Source organism: Chamaea fasciata, unplaced genomic scaffold (genome assembly GCF_029207755.1).
Source record: "Chamaea fasciata isolate MVZ Bird 193981 ecotype frontalis unplaced genomic scaffold, bChaFas1.0.hap1 SCAF_6, whole genome shotgun sequence".
Classification (NCBI taxonomy): domain Eukaryota; kingdom Metazoa; phylum Chordata; class Aves; order Passeriformes; family Sylviidae; genus Chamaea; species Chamaea fasciata.
The window spans coordinates 64102681-64117600 of NW_027094091.1; positions in this window are offsets into that span (position 1 = coordinate 64102681).

A 14920-nucleotide genomic window follows, 5' to 3' on the forward strand; every position below is an offset into this window, starting at 1 on the left:
GGTTAAAATATTTCATCCCCACTCCTTGTTCCTGCCCAGAGCAATACTATGAAAAGAACTGATCTGGGATCCAACATAAACTATTTCCCTCTTAAGGACAAAAATGGCAAGTGTGTTGTTGGATGGCTGGATCCATTATCTGATGTGGGTGAGGGCTACCCACAGCGGTGGTTGTTTCTCACATGTAGAAACAAGAACTGTACTTCTTAACATTCTAAAGCCCAGATAATATAAATAGAAATGAGGTCTCTGTTTCTGCAAGCTTGTGCATCTGTCTGCACTGGGGCAGCTCATGCTGAGCTCCATCACTGTTTTTCTGATGCCTCATTAAACCGTGTTGACCACTCAAGTCCAGAAAGACATTTCAGCTCATGAATTAAGGCACCAATTTATTGATAAAGGCATCAATCTCAATTCTCCACATATATTTTCTGTCATGGAGGTGTCAGTAAGGGAAAAAGGTTTTGTGCACTATATCTCAGGCAGGTCCAAGTAGATTTGCCTGTGCTAAAAGCTGATTTTGTGTCATGTGAGCACAGCCCAAAGGCATGGTAAACCCCTGCTACCAAGCAAAGCTCAGAGACAGAGTACAGATATCTGAGTTTGGTGGGTCATGAAATTTATGGTCAGTGGACAATGTGTCTGGGACCTCTCCACATCTGCCCAGATCTGTGCTTGCATCAACACTGTTTTTCAGGTACTCATCACAATGGGTAGGATACAGGGTCATTTGATAGGAAAACCCAGACAACAGGCTGACTAAAGTCAGCTATGAATTTTAAAATTTAATTGAAATTACTTGCAGATGTTTTAAGGTAGAAGTTTTGTCAATTATTTAACTGGTGCTATAGAGCATGGTACTGAGAAGTACCACTTTGATCTGGGTTGTGTACCAATAGCAAGCTTATTTGCATCAACACATCCCTAAGCATGCCTGTAAATTAGACATTCAAATATTTAAGAATACAGCAGACTGTAAAATAAAGATATTTTAGAACATACTGTATCTTTCCACAGGGACTTCACACAATCAAAAGTGCTGGCCCAACAATTTGACTTAAGAGCTGGGAAGGGGGAGAGAGAGAGTAGAGGTATTGGTGTCAGCAGGGGGTTCATAATCTGAATAAACTTTCAAATGGAAATGGTATGGAAAAGCTCTGTACCTTAAGGGCAGAACACTTTATTGTATAAAGTAGTTTATTTGGTCTGTTATGGCTTTCTCTACAGAACAAAATTACCAGTGTCTGCTGGCTAAATGGAAAACACTTGGATCATAAAAATATCAAATGAATCTCTTTGGCAACCACTAAAAATCTACACATATTTATGTAACTGTTTGTTTTTTTTTTTTTTCCCCTGTTATATACTGTCTGGAAATATAGCCTGAAGCTTCCTTAGATCTCTTGGAAAGAACCAGCATTCAGATCCTTCCTGCAAAAATGCATTACTTAGTATTGGTTAATTTTTATTAAGTTCTTTGAAGGTTTTTATTTGGTCCTTCATAATGATTTTTGTATTAGAAGAGCTCTACTTATTCATAGCAAACACAGATGTTGTCAGGAAAGCCCTAACATCTGCTTTCTAGTGGCCATCAAGCTTAGTGAATTAGTAAATATGGAACAGATTGTGAATTTGTTTTGAATGCTTTGAAGTGGGAGTATTTAATACCTGCCTCAGAGCTTTTGGGTCCCAGAGAAAAAGTGAGCTGCTAATGAATTTCTGATTGTTTAGAAGGCTTAAAATGCAGCACAACGCAGCCTGCAAATTTGGGATTTCCCAACTTCTTGAAATTAACTTTTGTATAGTTTCTATATAAAAGAAAAAGACAACTAAAGAGAACTATTTTTGCTAACAGTCAGAGGAGGCCTTTTCTACAAGGCGACAGATGTGTATCTTTCTTGCATAGGTCACGTGTCCTCAGAAGAAAACAAATCTTTGCGGCAATTTATCTTTAATCTTTTCTGTTTAGTACTATTGTTTCCCAACAGATACAAAACTGTTATGTGACTTACAGATATGATCTCGCCTTTTGTCTAGACAAAATAATAAGCCAAACGCAGCAGAATCATGTTAGACACCCACTGATTTTATTAAGGTCAGTGACAATATGGCTCTAAATTTAAGAGAAACCAGTTTGTTGGGGAGTTTTTTTACCACAGATCTGTTTCAATTGATTTAAAGGCTCCAGGTGATTAATATATCTACTAAAATTAATTTTCTGTGTTTTATTTCTACCACCATATTTTCTAGCCACTTGGAGTCCTTTCCATAGAAATTGTTTCATGGTTGCCAGTAACCCCTTTTTTTTATCTGATGCTCTTTCTACAACCCTTGGCTTCTCCACAAGAATTTTCTCTTTCACTTACAGGCATTTGCTCAAAGCTGTAAATTTTATATTTAGAGAATATGTGTTCAAAAAACTTCAACTGATGTGACATCTACATTAATTTTAGGATATGAGAGATATTTATCCTTAGAGAAGAAGATAAGAGTGTCAAACTTTCAAGTGATCGGAAAATCTAGTTCTATATCAAGGTGTTCACTGGTGCTTACACAACTTCACATGGGCCACTTAGGAAAGTTGTTTGCAATGTGATGTCAAATTCTGAAACAATACTTTTAACCAAATGCCAACATCTCAGCATCTGTGTCTTTCTAACACAGTCAATGTGTATTGCCCAATTCTTCTGCACACTAGTGTTATTTTTCCCCAATAGCTACTTATTTTTGTTCTCCAAGATTGCTGTGAGGCTTAGAACAAAACTTGCCATTAGTGTTAATCAAGAAGATGATGGTTGAGAACACAGGTACCACCTGGCTTCATACACCCTAATAACACTACAATAACTCATAAGATTTATGAGGACCCTGATGCATTTGCCTTTTTGATTAGAAAACTTTATGAGGAGTAGGCATTTTAATTTTTCGTTTGTGAGTGCAGCTGAGGAGGGGTTCTGGGAGGATTGGTGAGCTGGAGATCAAAAGTGTGTTCTGTCACTTAAAATGGAGCCATGTGCTGCATCTGAAAGGCAATCAAACCCACTCTGTCTGGTGCCTTCTGAAAGACAGAGGATCCCTTCAGAGCTGTGCCTCTTTGGAGAGAAAATATGTTCTCCCTGGCTCTGGCATGCTTTGTTCTGGCTTTTGTGATCTTCATTCTCTGTGTTCCCTCAAAAATATCTCTGTTTCTGTGATTTATAGATCAAAATGCATTCTCTGATGTAGCTGGAGCTTGATCCCTTAACTGCTTTGAAAACTTGAATGAAGGCTTTCAGCTTGTGTAAGAACGTGACTGGATGCCAGTGGAAGTTTTTTCAGCATACGCTTCATTTGCTACCCAACCCAAAGGCCTGGAAGGAGGAAGTCAGTCACATATTCACCATCAGGGTCTTGAAGTAACTCTGATTTTAGGACTTACCCAACAATACAAAAATAGAGCGCAGGATTACGAAGTCATGTGCCAGTTTAGCTATGCTTTCACTCATGAGAAACACGTTTCTAGAAAGGTATGGGTGGTGAAAAGCATTTTTGGAAAACGTTGCATTCAAAGTGCTACTTTGCATCACTTTAAGTGACAGATTTTGATGGTATTGGAGGAAAAGGTGGACATATTTTTTAAGTTTTTCAGCTATCTGGCATGATTTTGGTCTTTGCTCAGTTCTGTATGTTCATTCACAAGTTAGGAGGTCTGTTTTGAGGAAGGTTTAATGATTTCTATATCTGAAAATAAATGGTATATAGCAGTATGCTACTGGAACACTGCTGACAGCTATGCCAGCCTGTCTCATGTCCTCTTCTCTGCCACAGGTCCAAAAAGAAGAGGATCAATAATGTAATAACCTTCTTGTTTAAAGCTTCTGATTTTCTTTTTTTGTTTGTTTGTTTTTTTGGTTTTTTTTTTTTTGTTTTTTTTTTTTTTGGTTTTTTTTTTGTTTGTTTGTTTTTTGTTTTTTGTTTTTTGTTTTTTTGTTTTTTGTTTTTGTTGCAAATTTTACTAACCAAAATTCTGTTTCTCTAATCATCTATAACAACATTTCTACATACAAACAGGCAAAACATTTTTTTTTTGTTATTTTTTTTTTTACTCATGAAATTATCATTCAGTTTCATTAGCAAAATCTGCTTACTTCCAGAAAAAAAAAAAGCCTAATCTTTGGACCTGAATGTAAACATGAAATCCAGAGATATTATGTATTATTTCACATTTATTTTATTATTTATTCAGTCCACAACAATAATTCCAATAACCTGAAGTGCAGCAATATCAGTGCAGTTCAGCTTAATTTTCTCTTCGTTCCCTCCCCTTTTTCTATTTGAAAACTAGAAAGGAACAAAGTGAGGCAATTGCATTTTGTAGAAAATTGCCTTGCTGATTCCATATTTACAGCCTTTATTAACCTGACAGGGAAGAGTGGAATAGCCAGCAAATCAAGGACAGGGTTGAAAATGTCAAAGTTGTGGAGCATAATACCATAATTACCAAAGTACATCAGGTATTATTAAAAGTTTGATAGTTCCCTATTATGACAAGTACAGTAATAAGAACAGGAAACACGCAAAATTAATTTATTTTTATGCCAAAAATAATAATGAGGTGATATGATTACATCCAATTTGCAATCTCAAACTTGTCATTTCCCAGTGGACTGGATCAGTAATTTAAGTAGCTTAATTAAATCAGTGGTAATAATTCCTCCTCCCTTCCCCCCTCTGCTCAGAAGAGGGAAAATTTAATGGAAAGGCAAGAGGATTTCCACAGTAAAAGTTGTCTTTAGGTTTGCACTCAAGACAGGGATTAGGTAGTTTATTATATATTTTTATGTGTGCTCTTGAACACTGTTGTTTCAGAACTTGGGAGTTAATATTTGGAATAGAGTTCAAGAACTGTTAAACACCTTCCTGAAGGTGAATCAGTTAGGTTGCATGGGAAAATTTTATCACTTTATTGTTTATATAAACACTATACATACGTTTTATTTTCCTAGAATAATAGTAGAACAGTTTTCCTGTACGTAAATATTTGAGGATGTGATCAAATAATACTCTTTGGCCTTAATATCTATTCATATTGTAAACTTCTTAGTGCAGCATAATTGAAAGGTTAATAAAGTAGCAGGCATCAATTGTTACTTTAGTATTAGTATTGGTATTAGTATTTTAATAAGTCACTTAGTAGCACCCATATTTCATTACATTTCTACCTTGATATGTCCTGTAAAACTGAAGTGTTTATTTTATACCACCAATAACTATTAATTACAAATTAGGCCATCTCAGTGTTTTAGGCTTAGCAAACCTAGAAAACCTAACTACCAGAGAAAACAATTCAAGTCTAGCTCAGATTTTCTGAAACCTGTATGAAGCTTATGTTCCTTAAAAGTTAACTCTGCTAGCATCATCTCTATTTGATTGTTGCTCATAAGTTTAATAAATTCTTTTTCATTAAGATCTTCCAATCAACATCAACTTCTGGGTGTAAAACATAGTTTGCAAAGCCTCTTAGGTTTTCTGGTAGTCATTTAGATATCCTAATTATTAGATAGATACTTTTTATTTGATAGATTTTTCTCTTAAATTCACCTCCTCTTACAAGATGAAGACAGGGTTAATGGAAACAACCTTAAAAGACTGAAGTGCTTGGTCATGCTGCTTAAGTGGTAGGTGGCAAAAAAGTACTTATATCTAATATTATATCATCATCTTCTGTGGATATTTCTAATGAGAATCCTTACCAACTTATTCCAGTGCCATTAGATGAATAACAAAAAATTTGGAAGAAAATATATGGACTTACTCCTGAGAAAATGTATAAATGACACTAAACCTTATTGAACAGCAAGTAATTATGAAGGTAGCTCTATATGTAGAGAAAGGTCTAATTTGCTTTCTAAGGTGTTTCTTTTGGTGTGTTGCGTCTATGGGAAAATATCTGAACTTTGTGTAGAGAATATAAACTAAGAATGTAACTACAAAAATACTGAGGGTCTTGATTAAGTAACTTGGTGTCACTGGTTTTGTAAAACTTTACTCATGGGAAACTCCCCATGCTCTCTACTGTATGCCCGTGGTTTAGTGTTTCTCCCCCTTACCCATATGCAACATATTTTACCCCTCATGGTCTTGTCACTGTAGATGTTTCCATTATGATTTTATCTTTTGCATAAGCCTGCTGTCATTTCTTCCCCTTAATGGTTGCTAAAGATCCTCCTCTTAAACTGCATGTATTGCACACTGAGATTTTCATCTGACGTACTACTTGGCATCTGCAAAAGCCCTACAGTAATTTGTAAATATTAGGTATAGTCTGAATCCTTCTGTGAAATCCAGTGTTTGGGGCTGGAGCTTTAACTTTTCATTTTTTTAATTAATTCACATGAACACATAAATAAATAACAACACAAGTTTTGAGAGTACACTAGGACTTTTATGAAAAAATAAGTCAAGCTTTCACTTATCTATTAACCTTCTATTCTCCTGAAGGAATAGTTTCTGATAATACTTTTACAATGACAGGGATGAATGGGAGAGGGAGGTGAGGTCTGCTCTAAGCAAGTGGTTGTAAAAACTGCATGTGGAAATTGAGAATGTACAAAGAAGTAAGAGGAGAGTTTCCTCCATCTTGTTTTGTGCTGCGAATGGTGAATAATAGGTACATTACAGACAAAGGGAAAATGGTAAAAACTAAGTAAAGCAAGAAATTAAAAAAAAAAAAGGCAAAGTTGAGGAAAAGTATTTTGTAGACAAATTTATGTGGTTTCTCTAAGACCTTTAATAGTCAATGTTGATGGGACTGAAAACAACAAAAACAATTGGAATAATGGAACCAGTGTTTGTTGACTGAAAATCTCATCTTTGAGATATTGCAAGGAAAATTATTTTTTAATGAAAAGAAATAATGTCCTTGTTTCTGACAAATCAAGTGTGTCTTTCATGCAAAAGCAATCTAAGGTAAAGATGAGTAAACTTCTAGATAAGTAGCTATCAGCCTTGCATCTGATTGTGAGAGAAAATCTTAATGTTCATTCTGTCTTTTCTTTCCAGTTAGAGAATTTTTTGTTAGTCTACTCCCCAGTCCTTGCTGGAAAATCACAGATTGGAACAATTTTTTCATATTTAATGAAAGGATTTTCTAGATAAGAGACATGGGTGAATTGTTTGTTATATGATTTATGGCCACACAAATTCAACAGAAATTTGAACTACTGGGAAAGAATGTATCTACCAGTCTTTTCAAAACAGTGTTTGACAGCTTTGCAATCTTCATCTGTCCAAATACTCATGTATTTTGTTTCACTGATCATACATGGGAGGGCTATTCCTTAATGGAACCTTTTACAGACAGGTTAGGACTACATCAGTTACTCTTGGTGTAAATGCAGAATGTGTTTGTGTGTTTAAGTTATGGTGTTACTTAACCTCCCGCTGCAGCAGAATTCACTGAACTGACAGAATAAAGAGGGGCTGCAGCGTGCATCCAGTTAAGTGACTTTGACCTGTGTTAAATTGAGGGTCTTCACTGGCTTTGATCACATATTTATATTTATATTTACATTTACATTTACATTTACATTTACATTTACATATATATTTATATAAAATGGGGTTTATATAGTACATAGAAAATACATAGAATGTATTGCTACATGTATTGCTACAGTAGTGATGATAATTCCAATGCATGAAAACGCGACAAAAACAAAGGAAAATGAGGTGGTTTTTATTTTCTTGGATCATTTGTATCTGAATTTCATTTTGAAGGGTAGGATTTCCTCATTCCTTAGGGAAAAAGTGCTTTAAATCCAAGGCCTTTTCCTAGCTAGTACTTCAATTACTAATGCTTCCTATTCAAGGACTAGAGAGGCATCACTTCTGCATAAGAAGTATTGCTGTTCTAAACTCAGAGGTTAATTTGACTGCTAAAAATGTGTACACTACATTGGCAGTTTAACAGGTACTTTGAGCCCTTGTAAATTGGTTTATACTAGCAAGGATAAAAATTACAAGGGTTACTAATCTTCATGCTGAAATCATTAGGATAATTACCACCAACTGTTTTATTATCCAAGCATATTAAGGGAAATGCAGTTGCATCCTAGAGCAATGAGTAAAACCTGGGTAGGTATGTACCAGCGTGTGCTTTAAGTAACATGCTGAAAAATGCAGACTGAAGCTCTTGCATGTGCCTGACATAACTTTCCCACTGGTAAACTTAGAAAGTGTATATATCAAGTGGAGTATTCGCTCTTCAAGCAGGTCCATTATTTCTCACAATAGAACCACATCAGAGTTCCTTTTTCTGGTATTTTTTACTAATTATGGTGCTCCCTCTCATTTGGTTTACATCTCTTCCTCGCATCAGATAAGGCTATTATGTGTTATTATTTTTTCAAATCAAAACTCCACACTTTCAAAATCTATTTGTAACACTGTAATTTGAGTCTTCCAGAGGAAATGAACAAATCTTGGATGATTCTCTTTTTTAATTAACGTTTCAAGTAGGGTTTTGATTTCCTTCCTTTTGTGTTTAACACTGAAAATATTTCCCATTCTCCCAAAAGGAAAATGCAAATGCCTCCATTAAGTCTTCCTAGGCTGTTGTAAAATTCAGAAAATGTACAAAAATTATTCTGAAAGAATGAGTATGTAGTGCTTCTCTTAACACTAAATATCTGCCACTACCTTTCCCAGCGCAGTTTGGCAAAATAGGTTCACAACCGCATAGAAATAGTTTCTGGACTTTTTTTCTTTTATAATTAATAACACCAAAAAAAAAGTAACCTGAATTTCCCAAAACATATTTTAAAATTTTTAAACGCAACAAGAAAGCCTCTAGTGAATAAAAGTCAGGATTTGTTTCAGTAACAGGACAGAAGTTGTTAATAAGTAACATTATTTTTCAATTGTATTATTTCAGTATTTTTCTATTAAAAGCCAGGCGGTGATGGGCAAGCTTGTCAGGTAACTTTAGCAATAAAGGTCAGGACAAGAAGAATAAGCAAAGGGAATATCATGAGGAAATAAATCAGGAAATGAGGCTTAATATGTAACCTCTATATATTTAAAGATTGCCTTTTGGGTGTTGGGCCCTTGTAATCAGGGCAAATATTCTGCATAGATAGGGGTTGGAGGAGGGAGTAGAGGAGAGTAGTGAAAAACAAATAATAACAAAGAAAACTTTAAACTCTTTAGAATAATTGGGAAAGGGATAATTTTACTTTTCTGTTCATGTTTCCTGCTTACAGAGTACTACTTCCCGGAGCAGAAAGATGTATTGCACAGAAGAGCAGCAAACGTGTTTTTACAGCCCAGCACGTCTCCTTTCAGGCCCTTGCCTCAGATGCTCTTAGCTCCCTACCAGTGAATCACAAAAATGAAAGGTGAGTAATCTGTGGGAAAACAATGGACCAAACAAATGCAAGTAACAGACATAATTCCCAGACGTTTTTGATGATTTGAGTGAGTGAAAGCCACACTTGTACACAAGACTCAAATTTCTTCTTTTCCTAGCATGCCCTCAGGTGGCTATCATAGTGATTTCTTCCCAAGGTGTCGTGCTGTTGCTTTACAACACCTACAGGCCTGTGGGCTTGAATGAAATACATCCTTCTTTTAATGGCTATGGGCTCTGGCAAAATAGAAATACAAAACATATCACTGTGCATGTCTTACAGCTAAGGCAGTCCAAGCCACCTGCCCACACATTTGGAAAGTGAAGGCATCCAGCAAAATGTTATTCTTGTAATGCAGATGTTTTCAACATTATTGTATCATAATCAGGTTTTTCTCATTTTTTCCTCTCCTTTCCCCCATACATTTCCCCTGTTTATCAGAAGAAATCCTTTTTATGGGAAGGAGCCCCACAACTGTATTAAAGGATCCCTCAGCCCATGAAGCTGTCAAACCAAGGAAGATTATGCCAAAAAAATCTTCTGTACACACTGTCATACCCTTAACTGGTGTAAATTGACTTAGCCTCATTGACTTTAATGGCACTATATTTGCAAAACACTTATGTCAACTCTGAATCTGAACCACTGTATTAAATCCATTACAATGTGAGATAACTACCCGGGGACTATATTTACACTTTAGATGTTCCTGTGTAAATACACAGGGGAAATATTTCCAGGAAGCTCAGCATTTAACCATTAAAAGACATCTGATTACTCTGTGTTTCATTAAAATTACCTTCTCAAAGAATTAATGAGAGGAAAATAAACAACCCTTAGGGCTCGCACTTGTGATGGGTCTGCCACAGAATCACAGAGGGTCCCTTAAGCTCCTGCCTTATTGAAAACATTTCTCTTTTTTTTACCTTAATGAACAGAGTTCAAGCTTTCAGTCTCACCAAAGGGAAAAAAAAACCCAACAAAACAAAACAAAACAAAAAACATGATGATCTTACAGATGTAAAATATGAAGCTTAAACACATAGTAAATACAATGATTCCCTGGAGTTTTGCAGAGGAACAGGGAAAACAAAGGTTAGCTTTTTTGGATGTGGCACCTTTCATGTTTTTGTTTCAGCTTTTTCATTTTAAGGGATGTACAAGCCTAGTGCATTAGTCTGATGTTGGGAAAGAACATGTAGTTACAGAAATGTCTGACAGTGGGGAAGTGCCCGGGGGATCTGAGGTCAGAGAATAACTGATTGCTCATATATTATCTAGTAAAGCAAATAAATAGCTGACATTTTAGTCTCTGAAAAATCAGTGGAATGCCCATAACTTGACTGTTTTGGACAATATATGGATTCATGAACACAACTGTTCAGAGATGGTATGAAATTATCTTTCTATTAGGAAATAAATTATTGAATGCCACCAAACTTTAACTATTGCATACAAGTTGCAAACTATGAGAAAATACAAGCAGTATTTACACAGCAAAAAGTACATTAAATTTCTGGAAAGAACAATGGTCCTTTTCAATTACCTGACAATTTGGAAATAGGAAAATTTGGAAGTTTCTTATTTCAAACAGAATGCATATGAAACTTAGCTAAAAATGCGTCACAGCACTCTATTCAAATGGATTTAAAAAAAAAACAAAACAAAACAAAACCCAAAAACAAACAAAAAACCCACCCCAAAATAATGTATGCTAGCCAGGTGACTATTTCCAATCTTAAAAACAATTAAAATGCAATTCAAGTCATACCAAACATTCCAAGGGCTGGGCCATGACTCGAAGTTTCCAGGAGCAGTTCACAGTCATAGGTGAAGAATAACCTCTTGACAGAATGTACTTGAATCAAATTGAAAACCCTTTCTGTGCTTTTCATTCGGTTTTCTTTGGATTTGTCTCCTCCCATGACCCCCTAGGAACATAGGTGACAAGACCTGTGTGTTCAAGCACTCTACATAACATCTGTGAGTGGAGGAGAAGGTGGTGGGTGTCACAGCATTCCTTGAGCAGTGCTTTGTCACCCTCGTCAAAGGGCATTAAAGTATGGTATGGGACATAGTTCCCATTTGGTAGCAAAATAAGAAAAATCTGAGTTTGCTGCATATGAAAAAATAGCTTCTGCCCACTCTCTGGTTACAGGCCCAGCCTTCCCTTCAAAAGCTGCCTGCTAGATCTTTCTTTAGTCATGCTAACACTATTTATTAAATGAGGGGTTGGTGATGCATGGTAGAGCTCAAATATGTTGTTGTGGGTTTTATTTTTTTCCACCGAATGTCTGACAGCCATGATATGTAGGTTTGAGGGATTAACTCCATTTTAGGTCAGAATTCCTATTGAGTTTGCATGTATGGAAAGGACATTACCTTCACACCAATCTGTGAGTTCACACAGGTAGTTGATCTTACACTGAGACATTGGTAATGCTGAATATGTTACTGAGGGTCCTCACAAAATCACAACGTAGCTAATGTTGTTTGCTTCCTGACTAGTGCCAGAAATTTGTGGCTATTTTTAGCTCACACCTTCTAGGAAATCACTGTGCTGAGACCATGCAACTGCCTGTGTACAGTTCAGAGATTAAATATATTTTCTGCTTTCCTCCCCTGTCCAAAAATATTTTGCCCTGGAAAGTCCTGCTGCAGTGACTCATCTGTACGACAGAATACAAGAGTGATTCTGTCGTGATGCCCAGGGGTTTTTTCCTTAAGTGTGTCATACGATTTTTGTCCTTGAAATCTGTGGAAAGAAAAGATTGCTGACCCAGTTCACATCATGTCTAAGTATCCCATTGACCATGAGTCAGAAGCTGACTTTTTACTGAAGACAAGCTACTAGTAACCGAGGTTATAATTATTTGTGTAATTCCGGTGGCTTGTGGGAAAACTGGATGAATTACAATTCAAGTGTGTTGTTGACAAGTTTATTAATATAAATACGATACTCTTGCAGGCTAAATAGCTGGGTAGTGGCATACCAGAATTTATAAAGAAGTTATTCTGCTCCATTTGAAAGTGTGGGGCTTTCCCACACAGCACTTTACCACAGACAACTTTAAGAAAAAAGAATAAAACTCTCATATTCCTCTCCATTATAATGCCTCCTGTCCATTTCAAAGGAAATATCGGCTTTATGCATGCTGTCAAAAGATGTAACCTGAAAATCTTCAAGCTATATATTGAGCTGAAAAACTTTTAACATACTTTCAACTGCATATGTAATTATTACTGTACAGATTTAATTCTAAAAATTACAGTGAAAAGAATCGCACTAATTCCAGATGTGAATAATCATAAAGTAAGAGACTAGTTCTATCAGTGTCAGTGTGACTTTTCATGTAAAAATGTAAAACTGGGTCTTTTTGACCTTTTTCAGAAGTACATTCAACAAGTTGTTGATGAACATTCTGTAAAAATAAAATGTAATTAGGGCTAAAATTCAGTATGAATTGTATTTCAAGGTGTCTTGCAGATATTTTTACAGATGTCTGTGACAACATCGTTAACATGTAGATTGTAAAATTAAAAATGGCGAGGGACAAAAGAAGGAATTTTAATTTTTTACCATTTTTGGTTCATACTGTAAGTTACCAAAACAAGAGAGCTTTATACAGCATGTTTCACAAAATGAGCAATTTTTTAAATAACTCTGGAAAATAACCACATAGACATAAAGGTTGATTTAAACATAAAGGCTGATCTCTCATCTGCAACAAAATACTTCAGCTTTGTAAAACGTATTACAATGAGAAAATTAAACTTTACCAATGTTATTTTTTAAAATCCATTGATTTGGCTCAAGTTTCTTAAATGATAAAATAATATCTGGGATTTTAAGCTGTTTGATTTCCTGATTAAAGGTATATTATAATAAACCTTTAATTGTCAATAATAACAAGAAGAGAAAAAGTAGCAGATAATCTAGCTTATTCTGAGCAAAATCTAGCCTGAAGGTGGGCTTGTCTTTCAAAGAGGGGGAAGAAACAGCAATTAAATGATACTTTCAATTTTCTAGGCTGATTAGAAGTAATTCAAGTACCTCAAGTGATGTAAAGTTTTAAATCTATTGATTAAATTTGCATGCCTTAATTTTGAAATCATCATTTATGTGGAGTGTAGCCTAAACTGCAGAATCTTTTACTACTGAAGTATTGATTTTTGATATGTCAGATGTACTAATTAAAATGGATATTTTGTAGATTGCATTTTTAATATTAATATTTGCTTGCATTTTAACCACTGACATCAACGATATTTTGCAGAATTTTATGGGTCATCACATGTTACTCCACTGGACAAAAAAAAAAAAAAAAAAAAAAAGAAGCAGAAGTAGCTGCTTTCAGTACAGAAGAACTTGAAGACTGTGGCACATAACAGAAATGCAGAAAAGCTCCAGTTTTGGTTGAATGAAATGGTTCAGGCACTGCATGGTGTTGACTGCAGCCCAACATGAATTCTGTTTAGTCCATAGTAGAGAGCCGTGAATAAATGGGTTTAATAAACTGACTTCAGGCGTAATGTCTATCAGATTTGAGGTCTGACAGAGCTGGGCTATATGTTTATCACTTTTTAAACTGGGTTTTTGCTCAGCAGCACCTTTCTGGTGCTTCCTGGCAATTTTGGACACTTTCATCGGAGAGATGCATTCTACATCAGTTAATCTTGGTGATTTTGACCACTTTTCCTCAAGACAGCATAGCAAAATTTGAGTTGCATTTGACCTTCACAGACCTTTCACATATTATGTGATTTGACTTTTGAAATTCAATTTTACCTCCCCTTGAAACCAGAGAGTTGAAGTCTATGCTTTTTTTTTTTTTTTTAGCTAACAGAGCACATTTCAAATTATTTAGTATTGATTAAAGTGTTGTTATCCTTATATGAAGAAGTAACACAGTACAATTATATCAGTTTAGTAGGCAATCAAATATACTTAGCTGCCATTTGAACCCAGGGGTATCCCAAGAGTGAGTCCAGTCTGTGGAGGAAAAGAGGCTCTCAAAGAGGTGTCTAAGTGTGTACAGTAAGTTCTTAAAATATAACTGTCTTTTTCTAGTCCTTTATCCTTATCATAATTGTCTTTTCCAGTCCTTTATCCTGATGCTCAGTCCTGAAACAATAGACCCTTGAAATCTATTATATAGATGTAGCAAGTTCCCTATAGACAAGGACAGTTTAAATGAATAAAATATAAATGAAAGCTACATTGCATGACAAATTAAGAAACCTGTTGCTCAGCATTACACAAGGACATAAGAAGAATGGGACATAGAAAAAGACATAGATTATTTAATGAAAATGGTAGTGGACATTGGCAGTGTTCATACTTTGCTAAAAAATCATCTGAAGAATCTTATTGAAAGATTTCTAGGGGGAACAGAGAATAGAGACATAAGGGGACACTATATTAGTGAACAAGGAGTTATAAGTTAATGTTATAAGGAAATACATAGAAGTTCACTAAGAGAACAGGTAAATAGTAGAGCTTATTGGAAAATTAAATATGTTCTTTGCCT